The sequence below is a fragment of the Mus musculus genome, chromosome 16 (genome assembly GCF_000001635.26).
Source record: "Mus musculus strain C57BL/6J chromosome 16, GRCm38.p6 C57BL/6J".
Classification (NCBI taxonomy): domain Eukaryota; kingdom Metazoa; phylum Chordata; class Mammalia; order Rodentia; family Muridae; genus Mus; species Mus musculus.
Window position 1 is genome coordinate 5,975,088 of NC_000082.6, and position 24,022 is coordinate 5,999,109.

Sequence of the window (24,022 nt, forward strand, 5' to 3'; positions counted from 1 at the left end):
TATGCTTGGCCCAGGGAGTGGCATGATTAGGTGTGGCTCTGTTGGAGTAGGTGTGCCACTGTGGATGTGGACTTTAACACCCTCATCCTAGCTGCCTGGAAGTCATAGTTAATCCATGCATGAGGACCAGAGTTCTGACCTCAGGACCCATGGAAAGGACAGCCACAGCATATATAACGTTTATCCAAGCTCTGAGGAGGTGGAGACAGAGGGATCCCTGAGGCTGCCTAGCATAGTCCAATGAGAGACTCTGTGTCAAAATAGAAGGTAGACATTTCCTAAGACATGACTCCATTGATACCACCATGCCCAGCTCTCCTGTGTGAGTCCAGGGACTTGAACTGAGGCTCCTGGGCTTGTAGGAGATGTTCTTCTCAACTGCATCATCTCCGTGGGGCCACAGTTGTTTTCCTGTATGAGCATATAAATAAAGCTCATGAATGGGGAGGGCACTATGACATGGTTAGGCAGGCCTTTCAAAGGGCATAATCATCTCTCCCACTGAGATAAGAGAAGCAGTAGCCTAGGCTTTGAAGATTTGCTGTCTGCTGGAATAACTGAGGACTCCGGGATTTGCTGGGTCTTCATTGGCTTATGGCTATGTTACCCAGGACTCTAAAGTGAGGATAGATCTTGAGTCAGAAAAGAATGTGAATGATGTGTGTGTCTCATTAGTCAAGGGTCAAGATCATGACTGAGACCTAAGAGAAAGCCTGAACTCTGAGCTAGCCTCTGGGAGACTCTGGATGCAAGGTAAACTCCTGTCTAGGAGCTATTAGAGCCGCAGAGGTATGTCCCCAACCTGGTTTGATATTTGAGGTTGATCAGGGCTTGCAGGATACAGAGTAATGCAATTACTGTCCCCAGCTGGTTCCCTGTGGGACATTCTTACACATCAGTGGCAGAGGGTAGGGAGGCGATTTTCTTGCCTGTACTATGGTGAGGTTCACAAATCTTCCTACTGATAACACTGGGCAGAGATTTTTATAAAGGATTATGCAGCTGATAGTTTAAAATAGATTTCTAGTTAAATACCTGTTGCCATTAAAGGCATCAGAGGATGGGAACTCTTTGTACTGTTCCCAAGTGTTCAGTCTGACCATCTTGCAAACAATTTAATACCATCCTTCAAAGAAATTTTGTTCTATGACAAATCAGAAAAGAATTCTGCGATTCATTGAACAGATTTTCAATATGGTGTTTACTTGCATTCTCTGTGTCTCCTCCAGTGAGGAAATCCAATCCCAGGGATTAAATACCCCATCGGTAATGTAACAGAGAATTATGTAGAAATGGAAGTTTTCAGCATGTGAGAGCAACAGTGGGCAGGATTTCTGGATAGCGGTGCACACTACCTGATAATTGAGAGACAACTTTACGCAGCCCCGGGCATTATGTCAGCCCTCCTTCTTTTCACCAGCTACCAGAATTCACATAGTGACAATCCATAGGCCTCACAGAGGTCAAGTGTAGAACATGTCCCTGTGCCAAACCCAGTGCTCATTATCCACAATTTTATCTGAATTTTACAACTTAGACATCTCATCAGTTTTGGTTTAGAAGGAGGGTGAGGCAAATTAGATAAACAGGCAAGATATTCAAAGATCAGAGTGCAAACCCTCTTTATGACGCCAGGCACTTTGGCCAGTGAGCATTCGTCGTTGCTCCTGGGAGCATTGGCTCTGGAGCACCTGCTACTCTCAGTGATAGGACAGACATACGACTGCTCCATTGTTTAGAAAGGAACTGGTTTTGTTTGATTTGAATTTTTTGTATGCATGTTGATGTGCACACACATACATGTACAAAGGGGTGTGTCTATGTATGAAGGACAGGGGCAACCATGGTTGTCACGCCTCAGGTTCATCCTCTTTCTGTCATTCTTTCTCTCTCTCTCTCTCTCTCTCTCTCTCTCTCTCTCTCTCTCTCTCTCTCTCTCGGCAAGGTCTCTCATTGGCCTGGAATTTATTAAGTAGGTAAGACTGGCTATACAGCAAAGCATAATGATGCCCCTCTCTGACATTCCCAGTACTGACATTACACCACACTTGCATGGTTATGGTGATAAGCTCAGGTTCTTGGACTTGAAAGAATGAGCAAGCATGACTATCTACCCAAAGACACACAGGCACACACATTCTCTCTCTCTCTCTCTCTCTCTCTCTCTCTCTCTGTATGTATGTATGTATGTATGTATGTATGTATGTATGTATGTATGTATATAGTGTTTGCATGTGTGTGATGTAGTTTATGTATGTATGTAGTGTTTGTGTGTTTGTAGTGGATGTAGTGTTGTGTGTATAGTGTGTCTGTATGTAATGTATGTGAATATGTAGTGTTTCTGTAGTGTTTTTATGTGTAGTATTTTGTATATATAGTATATATGTAGTGCTTTTATCTGTAGAGTGGGTTTTGTGAGTGTTGTATGTACAGTATGTGTGTGTGTGTGTGTGTGTGTGTGTGTGTGTGTGTGTGTGTGTAATGTGTGTGCATGTTAGGTCTTGGTGTGTAGTGTTTTGTGTGTGATATGTGTGTAGTATGTATGGATTGCATTTTGGTGTGCAGTATGTATGTAGTGGTCTCTCTGTGTGGTATGTGTTTAGGATGTGTGGGTAGTGTGTGTGTGTGTGTGTGTGTGTGTGTGAGAGAGAGAGAGAGAGAGAGAGAGTGATGTGGTGTTTGTGTATGTGTGTTACCTGGAGAAGTGCTAAACATATTGGCCTGGCATCCATATGTTAGTGAACATACATGTCTGTGGAGAGACCAGGTTCTGGCCTAGGAACTAGAATATCACTATATTAAAGAAAACTATCCTGGTTCCAAGAACTTATTATTCATGGGGAGGTAGATGGCGAAGAAAAAAAACATCTGAGAAGCAAGTGGTGAGCTAGGACTCTGGTAAGAGCTGAGAGAGAAATGGGCATGAGTATCAGGTAAGGCTGTCTTCCTGAGAAGATGGCACTGTTGCTGAGCCTTGGGAGAAGTGGGAAGCTATGCGAAGTGCCATGGATAAAGTTCCCACAGGTAAAGGAGGGTCACCCAGAAGCCCCAGGAGTGTTATCTGGACAGGCTGGGGGAGATGGCTCCATGCATAAAGTGCTTTCAGTGCCTAATTTGGATCACTGGAACCCATATAAGAAAAAATTGCACACTTGTCGATAATCCTAGCCATGGGGAGGCAGAGAAAGGCTGGTGTGTGTGTGTGTGTGTGTGTGTGTGTGTGTGTGTGTGTGTGTGTGTGTGTAATCACTAACTAGTCAACCAAACTGGTTCAGTGAGTTCCTGACCCCAGTGGGAGACCCTGACTCTACATAGTACATATGCTCTACATAGTACATATATCTCTGGCCTCCATGTGTATATGAATCTGCATACAGTGCCCCTGTATACACATATGCACTCATGCTCATTCAAATACAAATGTACACATGTATATACACACATAATAAATAGATAAACTGAACACTAATGAGGTTTGAACTAAACAAAAGAAAAGTAAATAATATGGGATCCCTCATCTAGATTTGAAGGGCCAGAACAATAATACTCTACAGGCTACATAATGTCCCTCTCCTTTCTTACAACAATGTGTGACTGCCTTTCTGCATGGCTTTCCTCCTGCTCTGCCTAATCAAGCTGCATTTAACTGGGCTGTTTAATTTCAGAAATCTTTGAGCCAAGCCCTGACGTAGGCCAGGCAGGGGCTCAGAGACTGTCCTGATGTGTCCGCCAGCCTTAGGAACACGGAGCTTTTGAATTTTAAAAGTGAAAATGAAGTTGACCTTGTAGAAATGAATAGCAGGCTGGTTGGTGGCAAGCTGCTAAAGAAGATTCATGTGGGACCTTTCCAGATCATTCTGTGCTCCAGTCAATTTCAAACTATCCTGCAGCCTGGCAAGGACAGTTTATGGCTTTGTTCACATCATAGATTTAGAAATCAAGACTTGAGAAAGGGCATGCCATTAAATAAATGTCTGACGCTTGGTCAAGAGACAGGCGCTAATAATGAAGTCTCAGCTGAGTGAATTAACTCCTACCCTCTTACCAATGACTTTGATTTTCGTTTTTAAAACTTTAACAAAAGAACTTTGGGGTTAAGAAGATTGGTGTGTGTGTGTGTGGGGGGGTGTGTGTTAGATATTTACCTAAAGTTCTCTGTAGTCCAGGGATGCTCAGATTTTAATTGCTGAAGAGTTTTCTTGAGTTGTGTTGCCAAGTAGAGTGGCCATTTGGTCATGTGGCTTCTGAGCACTGACCAGGTGAATGGAAGGGTGCCCTAAACAGCAAATGCACACGTGGTTTTAAAGATGTAGTCTAGAATGCAATATAAAATCTTAATTTGCGGGTCTGGAAAGACGGTGCAGCAGCTAGGAGCACTTGCTACTTTTGCAGAAGACTCAGTTCAGTTCCCAGCACCCATATCTGGCAGCTCACAACCATTGACTCCAGCTCCAGAGACTCTGATGGCATCTTATGGCCTCCTTAGGCATCCCTCACACATGGCACATGCTCACAGAGACAAAGGCACACATACACACAAATAAAAGTAAATCTTTTAAAAATCTCCATTTTCATATTGATGTCAGAAGAGGATGCAAGCCCAAGATAAGTGAACCAAATTTAATACATCATTAGCTGTTTTCATATCTAGGGAGATGATTCATTGGACCCAAGGTCTGATTCCTAGCAGCCCCATAAAAAGCAGGTGTGATTTTGTAACTCCAACACTGGAAAGAGAATACAGGAGGCTCCTAGGGTTCACTGACCAGCCAGTTTGCCTAACTGGTGAGTCTCAGGTTCAATGAGAGGCCTTATCTCAAAATATAAATGGAAAGCGTTAGAGGAAGATACTCTTTGTCAACTTCTGGCCTCTATACACCTTCACAGTGCTGGGGCCACATGTACACACTACACACACATGCACACACACACACACACACACACACGAATAACAGAAACACAAAGAGAATACAAAGGATTCTCAATCCCAAAGGACTCTAACCCACCCACTGGGGGAAGGTTGCCGGGCACTAAGCCCCCTTCTTCTTCCCCAGGTAATGGCTGGTAGAAAGTACATCAGACTTCTACTTGGCAGCTTACAGTAATCTACTAAACAATCCAGACTCCTGAAAACCAATCACCAAGCTAGCTCGGCTGCCATGAAGGCAGATTCATTTTAAGAAAAGCTTAACTTTCATCATCTACCAGATTTTTGTGGAACATGACCTGCATGTGCTCCCCACTTTGAACGCCAAATCTCTCTTCCATACCTCCTCAAGAAGAGTGCAGGCCGAGTTGGAGCATGCTCATGACCCCAGCCTTTGGTGGCCTCTCCAAGGCCATGAAGGGTGACTATATCACTATGAGCAGAAGTTTCTTCTCTCTAGAGAGAAAGCTGGTGGTAGGAAGTGGGCTTTTTACAAGGTGGGAATGATTAAGTTAGATTAGTCAGTAAAAAACATTTATGATCAAAGGCAGTAGCCATGTATTGACATGGTAGATCCTGAAGGCCTAACTGTATCTTCTTGTTCTCCTCTGCTTTGTAGCCACCTGGAAAGTTTGAGTCTCAGAACCTGCATTTAGTGGGTGGGGAGATACTTTGTACTATCAAAAGCACCCAAATTCATGTCTCAAGGAATCACACTAAAACCCTGGGCAAGGTGCTATGTGTTTGCAATCCCTGTGCTGGGGAGATAGCGGCAGGAAGGATCCCTGGGGCTCACTGGCCAGTTAGTCTTGTCTAATTAGTGTCCCACAGGTCTCAGTGAGAGGTGCTATCTCAACAAACAGGATGGATGGTGCCCAAGGATCCTGAGACAAACCCCTAGCCTCTAATGCACACACACACACACACACACACACACACACACACACACACACACACACACTTCCACACATGAACTCACACAAAAGGAAGGTTTCAATACGAGGTATAGGGCAATTTGGTAGGAAATAAACCTTTAATGGAGAAGGCAACAAAATAAATATCTTAGGCTTCACTCACCACACAGCCTCACCATCAGCTTCTCAACGATTATTCCAGTGTGAACCCAGATGCACAGGTGCTTTGTAGCTAGACAATTATGAACAGTAAGAACACATTTATGCAAATAGGTAGCAATACAATAGCCAAAGTTTGCTGACTTCTGCCTTACAGTATTTATTTAAACACACACACACACACACACACACACACACACACGTATATACATATATATTTAAATGCAGTAGAAGACACTTATAGAACACATATAGATCATTGTGTGTGAGATATATATATAGAGAGATCTTTGTGTGTTGTATATATGTATGTGCATCTATGTGCACATGCACACATGCGTTGTTGTTTTGCTTGCAGGTATGTCTGTGTGAGAATGTTGAAACCCTTGTAACTGGAGTCACAGACAGTTGTGAGCTGCCTTATAAGTGCTTGGAATTGAACCCACATCCTTCTTTGAAAGAGCAGCCAGTGCTCTTAACCACTAACTCATTTCTATGCCCCTAAAGATTTATGTGTTTATTTTATTTATATGAGTATTTTGTCTGCTTGTACATTTTTAATACCAGAAGAGGAAATTGGATCCCATTATAGATTATAGATGTGCGCTACCATGTGTGTGCTTGGACTTGAACTCAGAACCTCTGGAAGAGCAGCCAGTGCTCATAATTGCTGATCCATTTCTCTAGCTCTGCAGTGTATAGATCTTAAGAGCATGAGAACAAGAATAATTGAAGCTGGGAAGATGGCTCAGTTAATATAGTGCTTGTCATCCAAAGATCTGAGTTCAATCTCTAATTTGGAATAAATCCAGGTGTTCTGGCATAGATCTTTAATCGTAGTTTGGGGAGGTAGAGGAAGATGGATGCCTGGAGCTTATTAGCCAGCCAGCACAGGCTACTAGATATGTTCTATGTTGGTATGGGATTCTATTCCAATAAAAGGTGCCTGAGGGATGACAGCTATGGTTGTCTTCTGATTCCCACATATGCACATGCTTGATTACTTGCTCACACGAGTATACATTATATATGGAAACACATGCAAAATCAATTTGAGTTTGATGACTGTATATACTACACCTTAGCTAGCGTCCTCATCAAATCTGGACCTTTGAATATCCTCCTTTGTCTCTTCCCAACTTGATCCCAAACCTACAGAAGCAATGATACTTTTGAATGAATCATCATCAGTTTCTGTGTATCATTATGTTCTACATATACTCCTGTGTCTGACCCCTTATGCCCTTTATAATACTGACATTTCACTCATGTAAGTGTAGATACCCTCTAAGCTCATCTTTGTGATACTGCTTGCTGAGTTGCACCCAGTAGCTTGAACACACTACAGTGCATTCTTTAAATAACCCCGTGTGTTCATTGCTCGTTTTGGAATCTCTGGGGTGAAAGCTGATTTGTTATTAAATATAGTCTGGCCTCTCCTGACAAAGGCACTAATCACTAGCCCAGGTTCACCCATCCCTGGGGACATCAGAGCCTGGAGCATCCATTTGTTTGATTCAGGGTGCTCTTTCAAAAATAGCAAAGCTAGCATGGCTGGCTGTCCAACAGTGGGAGGACAGTGACTTTATTTGGGACGAGAACACCCTGCATGCCCTTCTTCAGCCATCTAAAGTTCATTATTGGTGGGCTGAAGGTGTGGTTCTGTTGGTAGAGTTCTTGTCTAGTATGTGTAAAGCTCTGAGCCACATCTTCAGCACTACAGAAAACCATGACCAGGGGCACACACTTATTCCATCTCTGGATACATGGGGCAGGAGGATCAGAAATTCAAGGTCATACATCTGGACATTAGGCTACATCTGGAGTTTGACATTAGCCTAGGATAGAGAACATGTTTCCATGTAAAGAAATAAACCACAACTTCCCTCCTACTTTAACCTTCTGTCAGCTCCCATTTGCTCTGTAAGTGAAGATTCCTCTCAGCATGAGCTCACCTCTGAGTCCCTGTTCTGCTCTCACTGCACAACCCACGAAGATCGCTCTGATGCCTCAGTTTATCCTCCCACCAGCCTCGGGTTATGGCTTCCTTGTCTCACACTCATTATCATGGCTGCTTCCAATGTCTCTTGTAGATTCCAGACAAAATAACAAGACCTCCTTTCTTTGTCATTTAGAATGTCTAAGTTACCATGTGTCCCTTGTTCTCAGGATGCATCTACAAATGACAGCTGAAGTTCTTTGCACACCATCCTGATGACTTGCTTCCACTCTACCAGAGCTGTGTAGGTCTCTGCTTTTCTCTTAGCCTTGAACCCTGGAGCCTGTGACAGTATGTAGCAGATACTCTGCTCAGCCAGTAAGATCATGTAAGGTACCTCACTGATAACCAGGGAATCAAAAAATCCCACCTTGGTCCCCTGAACTCAGGAATCTCAAATCTTACTGAAGAAATGGTGGGGAGAAAAGACGTCGCCCTTGTCCTCTGCTTGTGCTCCTTGTGCTAGAGAGGCAAAGACTGGGTAAAAGAGACCAACTGGGTGCCTTGCATACTTCTTGTGGTCCTGTCATCTTAGTGCTTGATCCCAGGGTACTGCTTAAGTCTGTGACAAAGTCCCCTTTCAAGCATTGTGGTCCTAGGCAAGTGATACTGGGCCTTTGGAAGCCATGTGTTAAGTTCTAGATGGCTTGGGCTTCAGAGAAGGTTCTCACCTGTTTAATTCTAGACACTATCCCTGTCACCCACTCATGGAAGAGGCTAGCACCTGCAACCAGGGCATCAATGTACTTGGAAACATCTAACCCTGTGGAGGAGCAGGTGGTCTTGTCTGGGACTTGGGCTGCTTCTGGTAAAGTGAGGTGGTGGGGAAACCTAGAGTTCAGGGTAAAGTCTGCCATTGTTTCTGACATTTCACTGAAGGGCAGACTGTATTGGGAGCACATAAAAGGCTACTCCTTGTCTTAACTGCCATCATGTTTCTGAGGTAGAGAGGAAGGTCATGACTCAAGCAAGTTCCAGCCATGATGATGCATACCTGGATGAGATTACTAGCCTGTATGCCCATGGTGTATAACAACAAGTAGAAAAGAAGTCAGTGGGTTTCAGGGTGGGAATGTAAGCCTATCTGTAAAAAAAAACATGGCAGCTCTTAGCCCATTGAGTGGGGCTTAATACAAGATATGGGAACTCAGTATGTTTATGTTTATAATGTTATTATTGGTGTTGGAGAAGGAATATAATGATTAGCTTGAAGTATCAACCTGACATAGCCTAGAATCACCTATGAAGATGAGAGATTGTCTATACTAGGTTGGCCCATGGACATTTCTATAGTGGGGAGAGCCAGTTAATTGATATGGGAAGACTCAGTCCACTAGAAATGGCACCATTGTCTAGACATGCAGTCCTGAACTGCATGAGAGTGAATAGGTCTAGTTGAATAAAAGCAAGCCAGCAAACAAAAGTGCATGAATTCAACTGCTCTATCCTTGCCCTCGATGTCATGTGACTAGCTGTTTTAAGTTCCTGCCTTGGCTTCCCTACAATGATGGGCTGTGACCTGGAATTGTAAGCTGAAAGAAGCCTCCTTCTTCTCTCAGTTGCTGTCAGGATATCTGGTCACAGCAACAGACATTTTTTAGGGCATGACCCATGTTCCACAGCTCCAGTCCTAGTGGTGGTAGTGTGTTTGCATAATGGGAATTATGCAAATAACCAAGTAGCTGAGGTAGTAGGACTACTACTGATATTAGAACCTATTTTGGGGGAACAGCTTTTAATTTTGGGGGGAGCTGTATGGGCCGAATGGTTATTACTATACATAGTAAACCTACACAGGGAAGTAAAGGTGAAGGCTGTTTGGTCAGGCCGAAGTTCTAACATTTCAAATGCTTCTTTTGTCTTTTGTCTTTGGCATTATTTTGGAATGTTCTAATGTACATAGTAAGTAAGAACTCATTTATTCCCCACACACTCCATGAGACTGATCATGATTCCATTAATTGTTTTTAGTGCAACTGTTCCATCTCTGTGTCACGTGTAGAATTCTTCTACTTGTGCTATCATGTAGGTTTTCAAAATACTTTGAGTTTCAGAGTTCTTTGGATTTGCAATAATTTGACTGGGGACTATGAACCTGCACTCAGCACTCCAGCCATCAAAGGCCTAATTCTACTCTCCTTGGGTTGGGTCACTACAGTGTTTTCACCCCTCTGTTAGCCAGCTTCCTGTCATGTTGACAAAATACCTGTAGATGAGCTAAAGGAAAGAAAGTGTATTATGTCTCATGGTTTTCAATGGATCCATTGCTGTGGTCCTACATTGAGATAGGGGAAGAGTAACCATAGCAACATGTGATGGGCAGAGGTGGAAGCGGCTCATCTCATAGCAGGAAGGAGAGAGAAAGGGGAAGGATATCGGGGGAAGTTGTAACCCTCAATGCATAGTGCACCTACACTAACGTGCCTGCTTCCACAGTGACCTACTACCACCAGCTAGGCGCCAGTTCCCAGCCTCCCATTTGCCATTTGCTATGCATTGGAGTGAAGAAGCATTATAATCCATGCACCTCTCTTGGTGCCACCTAATGGGGTTAGTCTTTTTTTTTGTTTGTTTGTTTGTTTTAGATATTTTTCATTTACATTTCTGTTTTTTATTAGATATTTTCTTTATATACATTTCAAATGCTATCCCAAAAGTCCCCTATACCCTCCCCCGGCCCTGCTCCACTACTCACTCACTCCCACTTCTTGGCCCTGGCGTCTCCCTGGGCATATAAAGTTTGCTAGACCAAGGGGCCTCTCTTTCCAATGATGGCCGACTAGGCCATCTTCTGCTACATATGCAGCTAGAGACACGAGCTACGGGGGTACTGATTAGTTCATATTGTTGTTCCACCTATAGGGTTGCAGACCCCTTCAGCTCTTGGGTACTTTCTCTAGCTCCTATATTGGGGGCCCTGTGTTCCATCCTATAGATGACTGTGAACATCCACTTGTGTATTTGCCAGGCACTGGCAAAGTCTCACAGAAGACAGCTATATCAGGGTCCCTTCAGCAAAATCTTGCTGGTGTATGCAATAGTGTTTGCGTTTGGTGGCTGATTATGGGATGGACCCCCCGGGTGGGGCAGTCTTTAACATAGCACCAAACCTTAACCGCTCCCCTGGCAGACTGGTTGGTCCTAGTGTGCCACTTGTCTCTAGTGTCGCATGGTAGAAAAGGCTTGAGTATGATGGAGTGAAGAGAAGAAAGAGATAGATCACAGAGACTTCTGCTTCCTTTTGCTCTGAAGTCCATTTCCCAGTTTCCCAACCATCTCTAAATTCTCTGGGACGACCTGCTGTTGAGCATGCCTGAGCTCTGTGCATTTCTTCAGCGCTCAGTTCTAAACTAATTTGATGTAAATTATACATTTGCAAGGAGTGTTCCAGAATAACCTGTACAGGGCCCATGAAGACACAGTGCACAAAAGGAAATGATAGTGTGTTTTATTCATAAGGATGCACCGCTTTTCAAAATTCTCACACAGTTCCCCAAAATACCGAATGCATCACAAACCGACATTTGTGCTGCTGGCTTCCATGCGGAGAGCAATGCTGTTGCTTTTAATCACGGAAGTTTATTTTGCGGTGAAAACCTTTTGTATAATATTGAAAAATCCTTGTGTTCCTTGGAAGCTATTTCAGCTTTCTGAAACGATCATTTTTAATCATTCGCCTCACAAAACAATTTACCAGGCAGCGGAGGATAGCGAACCATAAAGTTTAATTTGCCTTTTTTTAATTGAGTTGTTAATTAGCACCCCTCTGCCTTTGGAAATCCCCCTTTGCTCTGTTGTCTTGCTTCTGATCTGAGACATTTTGGAGAATCTCATCTATCATATCTCCTCTATCCAGGTACTTATTGAATCACATCAATAGCTGATTATTTTCTAAATCCATCCAAGCTGCCACAGTTGCATACAAATTTTGTAGGTGGTAAATAATAAGATGGAGTAGGTTGTTACTCAGTGGATTGGCTGGTCTGCAATTGATTTAATGCCTACTGTGTATCAGATGCCGTTTTATGCAAGCACATACAGATGGACTCATGGAGGGTCATACACAAGTATGTACAGGTGAGTGGGCGTGTGTAGGCAGAAGGACAACGTAAAGCGTCATTTGCAGAAACACTAGCTCAGTTGTTCTCAACCTGGAGACTGAGACCCTCTTGGGGGCTTTTATATCAGATATTTACATTACAATCCATAACAGCAGCAAAATTATAGTTACGAAGTAGCAATGAACTAACTATGCTTGGGAGGTCACCATAGCATGAGGAACTATATTTATGAGTCATGGCATTAGGCAGTTTGAGAAGCCCTGTACTAGTTCTTTGAGGAAAAGTTTCTCAGTGGCTTGTAACTCACTAGCTAAGCTAGGTGTGCTGGCTGGCCAGGGAAGCCCAGGGATTTGCCTATGTCTGTCCTTTCAGCGCTGAGTTTACAAGTGTGCACCATTGTGCCTGGCTTTTCTAATTTTATTTTTTACATGGCTTCTGGGGACCTCATGCTTTCAAAGTAAATTCTTAACAAATTGTACCATCTCCCCATTTCTGTGATGGGCACATATATTCATTATCATCCACAACAGTTGTCTCCATTGTATACACCAGCAAACTGATATTCAAGTATACTGGCATTCCAGTGCCATCTAGCTAACTGGAGCTAGGATGTGGCTTCTGACCTAGGAAGTCTGACTGGGAACATCAGACTTCATTCTTTGAGCTTTAATCTGAGTTTCCAAGGCCTCTGAAGAATGGAAGATCTACTACTGCTTTTCAAACAGATTTAAAATAGACAACTCACTAGTAAGATCCCATTTGATAAGGATATATATGGTGTGTTTAGGTCCTATGTCAGAAGGGCATTTGCTCTTTAGATTTTCCAAATTAGCTTTGAGTAAGAAACCTTTATTTCCCGGTGTTCTGCAGCTATTCCTGATAATGCCACAGTATCCAGATCTGTTTATTCCCTCTCCTTCTTATGGTTTCTGTGTTCTGAAGTCTGTATCCAGCTTCGGTAGGTCCTGTTTAGACTGTCCTATGGCTTAATCAAGCTGGTAGGCAGGGTTGGGTCACATCTGGTAGTTTGGTTAGTGAGGGGTCTGTTTCTCTCCTCATGTCCTGGCATTCTCCTTGTCATAGGAGACAAGGCATGTTCTTTCTCCAAAGCCATGAAGGAGAAGGAAAAGAGCAAGTCAGCTAGTAAGGTGGAGCCTTAGATGAGGTAACAACGGCAGGACGCAGGAGCACCTGCCACCTATGCTATGCTTTATCAGTTAGAAGAATGACAGAGGCCTTGCCCTTCCTCCTCAGTAGTAGAGGATAACACAATGTGTGAAAGCTGAGAGGCCATGGTCATGGAGAGACACACTGGAGTCCCTCATGTAGCAATTGTCATGTAGCATTGCTGCATGCATTATTGTGGCTATGATTACCAATGCTGTTAGCACTTCTGTGACACTCCCCATGTTCCAGGCTGGGCCAGGATCTCTTTGCATATCTAACTTATTCACAAATGCAGCCAGGTATAAAGGTTTTGATTACTGAATCCAAGGTTGCTCTTTGTGAACACTGGAATTAACACTTCTCAGGGCCATTAAGCACAAGGCAGTTTTGTTATTTCCTGAGTAATTTGACTGTTCCAGGAAGCCATAAAGCCTAAATGATGAGGAGCATGGGACTTAGTGTCACATAGACCCAGGTGACAGCCTGGCTCTATCAGTTCCTCTTCCTATGGTCTCTTCTCAGGAATGCTGTAGGGGCTTTTGACTGACAGCCTATGGTGGTTAAAGCTACATCAAGGTTAAGGTTGCTTGCAGCATACAATTTCAACACAGTTCAGCCAGAGAAGGGTGGTGCTTTGGACGTTAATAGGTAACTAGAAGGAAGGGGGACAGTAAGGAGAATGTAATGGGGGAGAGTCAAGTGAGTGCAAGGAATATGACCAAAGAATGTGACATACTTGAATAAAAAAATGTTATTAGAAAGCCTATAACTATGTGCAATGATTATATTTTGATTATATATCAATGTGAGAGCATATATATACATATATATGCTCTCACATTGCAGATATTCAAGAGAAGCCAATTGTTTCAACATTTCAGTGGAGTCTAAACAAAGTAACAGATTGTAGTCAGTGAAACATTGTCTCCAAAGGTACAAGTATCCATGTATGTCTAGATTTTCAGGACATAGATGATTGTGTCAACTCTTTTCCCACCAGCCTTTCCTGTTCCCCCTTTCTTCCTAACTCCTAATCCTAGTAATTTTTTGTTCTTCTTCCCTTTATTATATTCTCTATGTTTATTCTGACAACTGACACGCCCCTTTCAGATGGAAGAAAGAGAGCAAGGGAGGATGGACTAAGGGCAAGCTTGAGCACAATTACTGAAGTATCCTCAATAGACAAGGTCTTGCAGGTTCATCTGGGGATAAAGTAGTGGCTTCCTTAGTAATGATTCTGTCTTTCTTGTCTTTTAAAATGGTTATTTCTTCCAACTTGTATCCAATATGGCCATATCCTCTAGTTTGACTTCCAAAATTGTTATGCCTTTCTCTAAAGTCTTTCTTAATGGCCTCCTCCTCCCTCCCTTCTTACTTTGTCTGTTCAAATGGCTAGCTTCTCCTCTAAAATTTTCCAAAATGGACACTTCTTTCCTCTAATATCTTCCCAAGTGGCACCTTTTCCTGGAACTGATAAATTATCTAAATGCCATACAATTCAGTAATTGTTTAGTTACAATGGAGAATCTCTTTCTATCCAGTCCTTGTTAAACCTCTGCTCTCTGTTGACTTTGTAAATTTCACCTTTAGGGGTAACACATGGCAGAAATAGTCATCCAAGTTTCCAAGTATCTTCTTTCCATTGGGTTGGATAACTACTTATTTGGTGGGAGGATCAGTAATCAAAAAGAAAAAGCAAAGGAGAAGGAGAGCTGAGTGTAGTGTGACCACAGCTGATTTTGTCTTGTACTTTTAACTATCCTCTCTCTTGTAGGCTGTGTCAACCTCCTTCCTTCTGGTGAATCTCTCCTTGGATCCAAAAACTCTTTACTCTGTAACATTAGAGTCTTGTGTTCTCAGCTACAGTTCTTTCAGGTCTCTGAACATACCATCTACTGTGATTTGAGTTATCATGTCTGTTATCTTTGTGTGGTTCCCTTTGTTGAGAACTCTCTCCCTGCTACTCTTAGACGATCTTTGAGTTCTTCGGGGACTCCTCTGTGGTCATGGCCTCATCCCAGTGCTCACTTCTTCCATGTTCTCTACATTAACCCACCCAGCATCTGCAGCTTTTTTCCTTCTTGTGTTTTTCATGAAGCTGAGGCTGTGTGTCACCCTTGACTCCTTACTAATTATTTCTCCATCCTGAATTTTTATTTCTGAGGCATAAGCATCATTATAGAATATGTTACTCAACTTAAATGCTTCTTCATCTTGTTCCACTTTTATGAACATCTTAGCCCCTCATGAAATATGACTCCTTTGGAAGGCAGTCTCAATTTGCATCTGTTTCCAACAATTTCCTTACATCAACCCTTTTAATCTTCCCTAATCCATTATTAGATGAAGTCAATGGTTATTATTGCACAGGAGATATATTTAAGGAGAGAGAGGCTCATCCTTGTGTTCATGTCTATAGATATAGCCTTGACTGTTCTCATGGTTATCTGTTCATAGCTCCTATGGCATTACTTGCTAAGAAATTACAATTCCGACCACACTCACATGTAAGGCTCCCTCTCCCCTCTGCAGTCAGCCTGTTTTCTTGAGTGTCCCATGCTCTACAATATATTTCTGTCACTATTTACTTTATTCAGCATTACTGAGGGTAGAAGCTCAGGGGCTCCTGCTTGTTAGGCAGGTGCTCTGCTCCTTCTCCATCTTCAGCCATCTCTTACATCAATTTTTATGTCTTCCTGTTTCTGTGCTTTTCAACCCCGTTTGCTTAACACTCAAGGGTCCTCCAGATATGTCAGGTGTATTAGTGTTAACCCTAACAACCCTGTGTATGGAGGAAAAAAACCCACTCATTTCTTAGGCAGCAAGAAGATGAATGAACATGTGGGTGAGTGAACAAATGAATGAGTGTGTGCTTGAATCAAAGAATGACTGAGTAGTGAGAAAACAGTTAATGAGCGCATAATCAAGTGGCCAAGTGGTTTGGTGCATAGGTGGGGAATTCATTCTTCTCTTCTAACCCCTCACAGGATCTAACCAAATCATTGTCTTTCCTCCAAACACTCTGGTCTTTGCTCCTTCTTCCTACTTGCCTTTAGTGCATTTTATCTACCCAACATTTTCTCTTTTTGTTTATGGGTTGTGTCAGTCATTCAGGAACCAGCACAGTTTTTATTGCTTCCTCAGAAATGCCCTTTCCTTTGTCTAAGTAGAAGAGATTCTTCCTCCTTTCTGGTTCTTTAAGTCTCTTTCAGTTCTGGATCATGGCTGCAATATTTTATGGCATGATCATGATCTACACTTAATGAACATAGGATGAGCATCTCTAATCCAAAAGTCCCAAAGCTCAGTCATTACTAGAGTGCTTGCCCGGGGACATGAGTAGCAGAGACTGGTCCCCAGCATTGGAAAGACAGAGAATAAGAGAGAGAAAGAGATGGGTGGCAGAGAAGGAAAAGGACCTCCTTCTGAACATCAACCCTCTTGTGCCCAGTGTGAAGCTGCCCTGGAAATTTCCATGTGATAGAAACTTTATTTCATGCACAAAATTTGGATGAGTGTTTTATGAAACTTCCTTTAGACCACAATGTGAAAGAAATGCATAAAACATGAATGAATTTTATATTTAGACTTGGGTTCTGTCCCTATGTTATCTCATAAATATGCAAATTTTCCTAACTCTTACAACACCTAAAACCCAAACCTTTGGACTCATGCATTTCAGATGAGTGATCCTCAACCTACAGTCTGGTAAGTAGGTGAATTAGTAAAGCAAACACCACGGAGCTAGGGAGAACAGATGAAGGCAGAGGCTAAGCTGCACTTAGTTCAGCTCTGAGCTACACTTTGTTCTAGCTGTCCTTCTACCATTTATTATTTACCAACACTTTTCAGCAATAACGTGGAAGAGAAAGGAGCTGTCGTCAGGCACACTGAAAAGTTGAATTGCAGGTTTCCATGGCAACCAAGTTGCGCTCGGAGATTTTCTAGCCCCGCATGTTTTAATGAAAACATTTCCTCAGCCATTATAGATGGGCTTGTGTACTCGACAAGAAGTGCTTTATCTTAACATACCATTATGCTCATAAGTCAGATTGATGCCCTGTAGTATTATTTCATCAAATCTCAATTCCTTCTTGTGTTTGCCTCACAGGAACTGGTTCCAATTCTAACACAGTGAAGGCAGCTCTTGTTTGTGGAAGAAAATGGCTCTGTAGACTCATGGTTCTTCCTTCTGCTCCTGAGATGGGGCCTCTTGAGTTTTAGCCAAAGGATACTCACCACAGGCACACAGCCTACTCTGATTTTTCATTTTGAGGCTAATTTCTCTAATCATGCACACATCCTACATACTGCTAATAAAAATGAAACAACTCCATGGAGCATTAAGGTGTCTTTGAGGGTGATGTTTGATATGCTCAGGCTGTAGGGAACCCTGTTGTGCAGCTGCTCTCATCGAGATTACAGTAGTGCCTCTGAGAGAAAGCAGCGAGGCTCACAGAAAACTTAGGACACTCTGATCCCACCCTGGGGTACAGCCCGCACTAAATAATGGATGCATTTTCATGCTTTACAGCTTCTTAGGCTGTGGGGTTGTACTGCCCTTGCTTAAAGTGTGCCTTCCTAACTCACTTAACCAGATTTGGATAATACTTTATAGAAAAGCTGGGGGAATTGACTCTTTGGCAGGTCTAGATACTGTCTATTTGACAGTCAATATCACCCATCACACCTTATGTTGTATGGTCAAATGAGCCTCTACTGTTGACAGTTACTAAGATGTCATACACTGGACATGTGAACATCATACTTAGGCAATTCTTGTTTCTATCTGGAGTCTTGTGTTAAGGTACTTCATTAGGTGTCTTATTCATGGAAATGGAAAAGCTTCATCATAGTTTTGTACGAAATTTAGGCTATTAGTACAGTGAATGCCTAAAGATCTCTTTCAATTCAGATATTCACCAAATTACTCTCCTGCAAGTATGTTTTAATAGGAATTTTCCCAATACACCTATTAAAAACATACCAAACACTTCTTGTCTCCCATCAGCTTCCAGAGGTACGCATAGATTCTGGATTCTCATTTGCAGGAGATTGGAGCAGCCCTGAGGAACTATTTTGACAAAGTGAGACACTCATTGGATTTTCAATTTTCTGATAGAAGTCCATGTAGCTTCTTGTTACTGCATTTGCAGCCCAGGGAGATGAAATGTGTCATGGCTCAAATCAGATCCCCAGCCCCACATCACCCTGTGGTGGAGAAAGCATGTTGTCAGCTTTTGTTGTGGAGTGGGGGCAGAGAGATGTCTTTGTTTGGCCTTGATGTATATTCCATTATACACAGTCCCCTGAACAATGGCCCCGGAATTTCTAACAGCTCAGATAGATGTTTTAAATGCTTGACATTTGACTTCACATGTTTATTGGAACAAATTGTGAGCAGCTCCTTCTGTGTAAGCACGTGGTAGAATAGAGTTTGACCCCCCCCCTTGTTCTGTGGCCCCTACTGGGTCTATTGCCTGCTGGAACAAAGGCTATATGCTCTGGAATGTGAATTTCCCATTGGAGGAACCTGGAGCAGGGCAGGGCATCGTAGTTGTGAGCCAGGGAGATGAGGCCTTGAGTTTTCTATAGCTTATTGTACATTATCCACAGTGCTTGGTTTAGGTTCAAGCGAGCCAGTTTCCTTCTCAGAGAACTTGAGAGTCTTTATTTCACCTGCAAATGGGAGCCCCTTGTGCCTTGCCCGTTGTCAAGGTTGCTGACATACATCTGTTCTTTCAAACCTCAGGGGGGGACACAGTAATAGAATTACAAATAGACAATAACACTTTGCAAGCTGGTTTTGTAATGTTTAAAGTAATTAATGACATGGTAGCACTTTGTGTGTGGCTCTGACAAAACTTGTTCTCCTGGGGCAGGCATTTTGACTTGTTTTTCACCCGACTGAGGATGAATTTGTACTCATTTGCCTGCAACCTCTCTCCTGGGGTGTCCTCGTGACCAAAGGTATGTATTGTTCTGCAGCAGGCTTGAGGGTAAGGCTAGCTGATAAAGTTGAGCAAATTGGCTTCATGAGGAACTATGATATGTTGGAGCTATGGTGCTGAAGAAGCCAGAGTTAGGACCTGGAAAGTTGGCTGAGTGGACAGAATGCTTGGGGAACAAGCGTAAGGACCCAAGTTCTGATCCCTGTGAAAAGCTAGGTATGGCGGTGGATCTCTTCAGCTCCAACACTGTTAGGTGTGAAGATCAGAGGGTCCTTGGAGATCACTGATCAGCTGTTTTAGTTGAATTAGTGAGCTCTAGGTACACACACACACACACACACACACACACACACAAACAAAGAGACAGATGTAGAGACAGAGACAGTGAGAGACATACAGAGAGACAGACAGAAGCACCTTCCCACCTCTCCTTTTCATGCATGTGACAACAAGAAATAGTTACTAGATTCCTTTGTGTCCAGTCCCTTGTCTGGTACTCTGTGTGTTGTATGACAAGAAAAGACAAAACATCCCATTTCACATTCATAAATACTGGCCATATTGTTCCCATATTAATCCATAGTCATGGCAGGACAGCCCCATCCCATATAGGAATCTGGCTTAAGCTGAGTTAAAAATAGACACTTTCTGTGCACAGAGTTCTGCAGAAGTCTTCATGAACTAGAATGTGAGCATTCTAAGGTGGCTCAGAGTGTTTATATGTGATTGTGTGTGTGTGTGTGTGTGTGTGTGTGTGTGTGTGTGTGTGTGGCTACATGTGTTTATGCTAACTATAAGGATCCCCAGAAGCTTAAAATAAAATCCTCAAGGGTCTAAGGTAATATCTCAGTCAGAGATATATTTGCTTTATAAGACATAGGACCTGGGTTCAGTAGTTCAGTCTCCAAAACACAATTGATGAAAGCCAGGCTTGGTGATACATATTGCCATCCATCTAGGTGCTGGGGTGGGATAGACAGCTGGGTCCCAAGAGTACATTGAGAAGCCTGTTTGATTCAGCCTACTTGGTGATCTCCAGACAAAATTAGAGAGTGTGTGTCATGAAACAAAGCTAGTGGCCCCTGAGGAGCAGCAGTATGGCTTCCTGTGGCTTGTCTGTACTCATCTGTACATGCACGCATACTCACAAGGATATGCACACCTTTGCAGATATAAATGAAAAAGAAAAGAAAGAAAAAAAAAGAAAAGAAAAGCCAAAACCTAAATGAACCTGAGAAAGGGCATCAACAAGAAAGACAGGAATGAGCAAGTTTTAAGTTGGCGCCTGGTTTGAGATGAAAAGAAAAGCAGCGAGATCTGCAGAATGAGTGTCATCTGCTATGTCTGACTCAGAAGCCCCGGTGTGCAAACCTCCATCATCTCCAGCTCTTCAAATGGCATTGTCATCCACTCAGTTGCTGGGGCTACCAGCTGAACATTATCGGGATCTTGTCCCCCCCCCCCAGTCTGTCAATGATATCGGGATCTTGTCTCCCCTCTCAGTCTGTCAATGATATCGGGATCTTGTCTCCCCTCCCAGTCTGTCAGTCTGTCAGTGAGTCTCACTATTCCCACCTTAAGAAGCATCCTCACAACCATGTGCTTCCAGGTCCCCCAGGGCTTCCAACTTCTGGATCTGTCTCTCCTGGATCTCCTGTACCTGTCTCCAGGGGTGATCTCTCAGTTACCATTCTGCTAGTGAGGCTTTCTTCTTCTTTGTTGTGCTTTGGGTATGAAGTTGAAATCTGGGTTCCTAGGTGCTGGTGACATTGAAAGATCATTGGCTCCTGAAGGCACTAACTAACGTTGGATGAGGAACCCACTGGAAAGTTCATTCCAGAACAAGTGGGTGGAGGCTTTGGGTCAGAGTGGAAGGGTCTTGGAGGGTATATCTTGCCCCAGACCGACTGTGTGTGCCCTCTTCTCCCCCTGCTTTTTGGCTGCCACCATGTGGCTGTGGCCCGCAATTCTCTTCTCACCCAAAGCTCTTCCTCAGCAGAATCCTGAAAGCAGTGAGGTGAACACAGTGAACTGACACTTCATGTATGTGAGCTCACATAAGGAGCTCTCCCTTTAAGTTGATTTTTTTATTTGTTTGTTTGATTTAGGTACTTGGTCAGAACCACAAAAATGTAGAAAGTTGATTAATAATACTTCTGTGTTCATCTTTCTGTCCATTCTTCAGGGTCACCAAAACTGTTTGAGCCTTCTATTTTGTTCTTCTCATGCCTCCTGAACACCCAAACTCAGCTGGTTGCATTCAAGTCTCATGGTTCTTCAGGCCTCAGCTCGAATCTTGCTTTCTTTTTATGTGTGTGTGTGTGTGTGTGTGTGTGTGTGTGTGTGTGTGTGTGTGTGTGTGTGTGTATGTATGTATGTATGCATGTATTTTGTGACAGATTACAGACTCTCACTTTGTATCTCATTCTGCCCTCAAACTCTTAGCAATCTTCCTGCCTCAACCTCTCTCAAGCTGGGATTGCATTCATGAGTAATCATGCAAATGCAAATGTTGCTGTCATTTTTATGCTTGTACATACGTGTGTATAACCTGTTCATGTTTATGCATTAATTCACTCACCCATCTGTGCATGTGTGGAAGCCAGAGGCTGATGTCAGGATATCTTCCTGTACTTCACTCCTTAATTTGTAAGACAGAACATCTCACCGAGCTTGGAGCTCATAGGTTTGAATTCCCATAGTAGAATGACTGGTGAGTTAGTCCCTCTGTCCCTTTCCTCAGCTACTGGGATTTTACAGACAAGTACTTTACCCACTGAGATATCTCTCCCTCTCCCTAGCCCAGATTCTTTTGTCCTAAATATAAAAGAGGCCCATGTGATTAGGGCCGAAAAGAGCCGTCTGCCTGGCATTGGAACTTCTCAATGAATCCGTCATGAAGTGACTGTGCTGTGAAAAAGTTCTGAGGCTAGAGCCAGAGCTGCGTGTGAGAAGGGAGGACAGAGAGAGCTGAAGCGTCCCAGAGGAAGGGGTGTTTGCCATGTCTTGGTGTATCTCATATAGAGAAAGGCCTATCACTTATCTAAGGGCTGAGTTGGGATGGCATCCGTTGGCATTTGGAGTCTTTCCATGGAATATGAAGGAGTTTCAGAATTCAATAATGCAATCAGGACCAAGCCTGCCCCCACAAGCAGTGACTCATGTGCCATGAAGTTTTTCATTAAAAAATTCCAGGGCTCACAAAGTAAAGAAAAAGGAAAGGGGGGCCTTCTACCCTTCATTTGTTCCTGCCACTGCCTTGGAGCCTCAGATGCTGATCATTCAAATGGGGCCTTGGAATTTTAAATCAAGTTTTACTTTGCAAATTTAATGAAATGCAAACAAATACTTAGCAGTTCTAAAGGGCATGAAGTCATTAAGGCTTCTCATTTTGTTAGGTGCTTTGGGGAGTCTCGATAATTTTTGGAGTGAAATCAATTAAGAGTGTGGTGTGTGTGTGTGTGTGTGTGTGTGTGTGTGTGTGTGTGTGTGTGTGTGTGTGTCCTTGTATAGTCAGGAGATAGATTGGGCAGAATCCTGGACTTCACAGTCTGTTGCATTCTTTATTAGCTGACTGTCCTTGGACAAATGCCATAACCTCTCTTCTCAGGTAAGACGGTGAAGGTGCAGCTTGCTGTGTGTGTCCAGTGAGGCGCGCCACATCTCTGTTTTTAGAATGATCCTAGCTTGGCTTGACATTTTAGCTGGACCTGTTAAATCACCTTCTAATAGTAGTCCCTGCACCTTCATTTTGCATTAGCCTCTAAAGTTGTGCAGCTCTTTTTGATTTGATGAGCTCTCATGAGCTGCTTGTTAACATTCCTTTAGTGTGGTTCATGAGAAACATCCATTTGCTGCTTTTTTTTCCTTTACATCTGATCAGCCATGCACTGCTTGTGCTCCCCTCTGTTAGGCAAGACCGAGAGCACAGATCCCTTGTCATTCTCTTGCTTGCTTTCTCTTCTCCCATATAGCCACACCTTGAGAAAGGAGCAGCTTAGGCACGGTTGCCTTTGAGACAGGAGAAGGCTTCGTACATGCTCTGGAGCAACGCTGGGATAAAAAGTATTTGGAGAACATTGATGGCCTAATAGCTTGGTGAAATGAGAAACTTCATGAAAGCACTTCGCTAGATGAAAATTGCTATACAAATTACGTCCTGATTATGTGCACTGAACAAAAGATTTCTTGAACAGAAACTGTGGTGCAGGTGGAGATAAAGAAATACGTCAAAGCCTGATGAGTTCCTGGCATTCAGATCCACAGCTGCATCTACATGTGAACATCCCTTCTGCCTGACAGTGAGCTGAGTACTCTGCTCTGTGCTCTGTGGTGGGCAGGGCATGGGGGTGTCTGATAACAGTCCTGGCTTACAGGGTGGCATAGCTGGGAGGGAAAAACTGAGGTCAATAGAAAAGATATTGGGAGAATGTTCAAGGTGTGGTCAGAGAGAGTTGCAAGGAGGTTCTTGAGGGCATGGGTGTTTCTGGGGTAATTACCTCACCTGGAAGGTGGTCCTGATGGCTGCAGTATGTCACAGGGGCAAGAACTCCACTTCTTCACTCTGTCAGGGCTGACAAAGAGACCCAGAGCTGGCTTCAAATGTGAGTCTCAAGGCACAGATTAACACTGCCCAGACAAGCCTGGAACCTCAGCTTCTAGAACATTTTGTCTCTTTTTGATAAAAATAAAAATAAGAGGATTCCTTCCTGCACTTGATGACACACTCCTCCCATGTTCCTCCTCCTCCCAGGGGCTGGGGCCTTTCAGGAGGATGTAACTTCTTTCTCCTTATTCTCTCTCTCATACTTCTTTTTCATGCATGGCATACCACATCCATCTGA

General features: G+C 43.2%; 1 protein-coding gene and 1 long non-coding RNA gene across 7 annotated transcripts in view; both read left to right on the forward strand.

Annotated features, from left to right (window-relative positions):
- Window positions 1–24,022, forward strand: part of Rbfox1 (RNA binding protein, fox-1 homolog (C. elegans) 1) — a 1,527,688-nt gene that overhangs the window by 90,295 nt on the left and 1,413,371 nt on the right. The window lies entirely within an intron of this gene.
- On the forward strand, window positions 500–23,409 carry 1700123O21Rik (RIKEN cDNA 1700123O21 gene). Its single transcript, NR_045799.1, has 4 exons — window positions 500–753; window positions 18,239–18,314; window positions 19,110–19,197; window positions 23,153–23,409. It is a non-coding gene; the product is annotated as an RIKEN cDNA 1700123O21 gene (long non-coding RNA).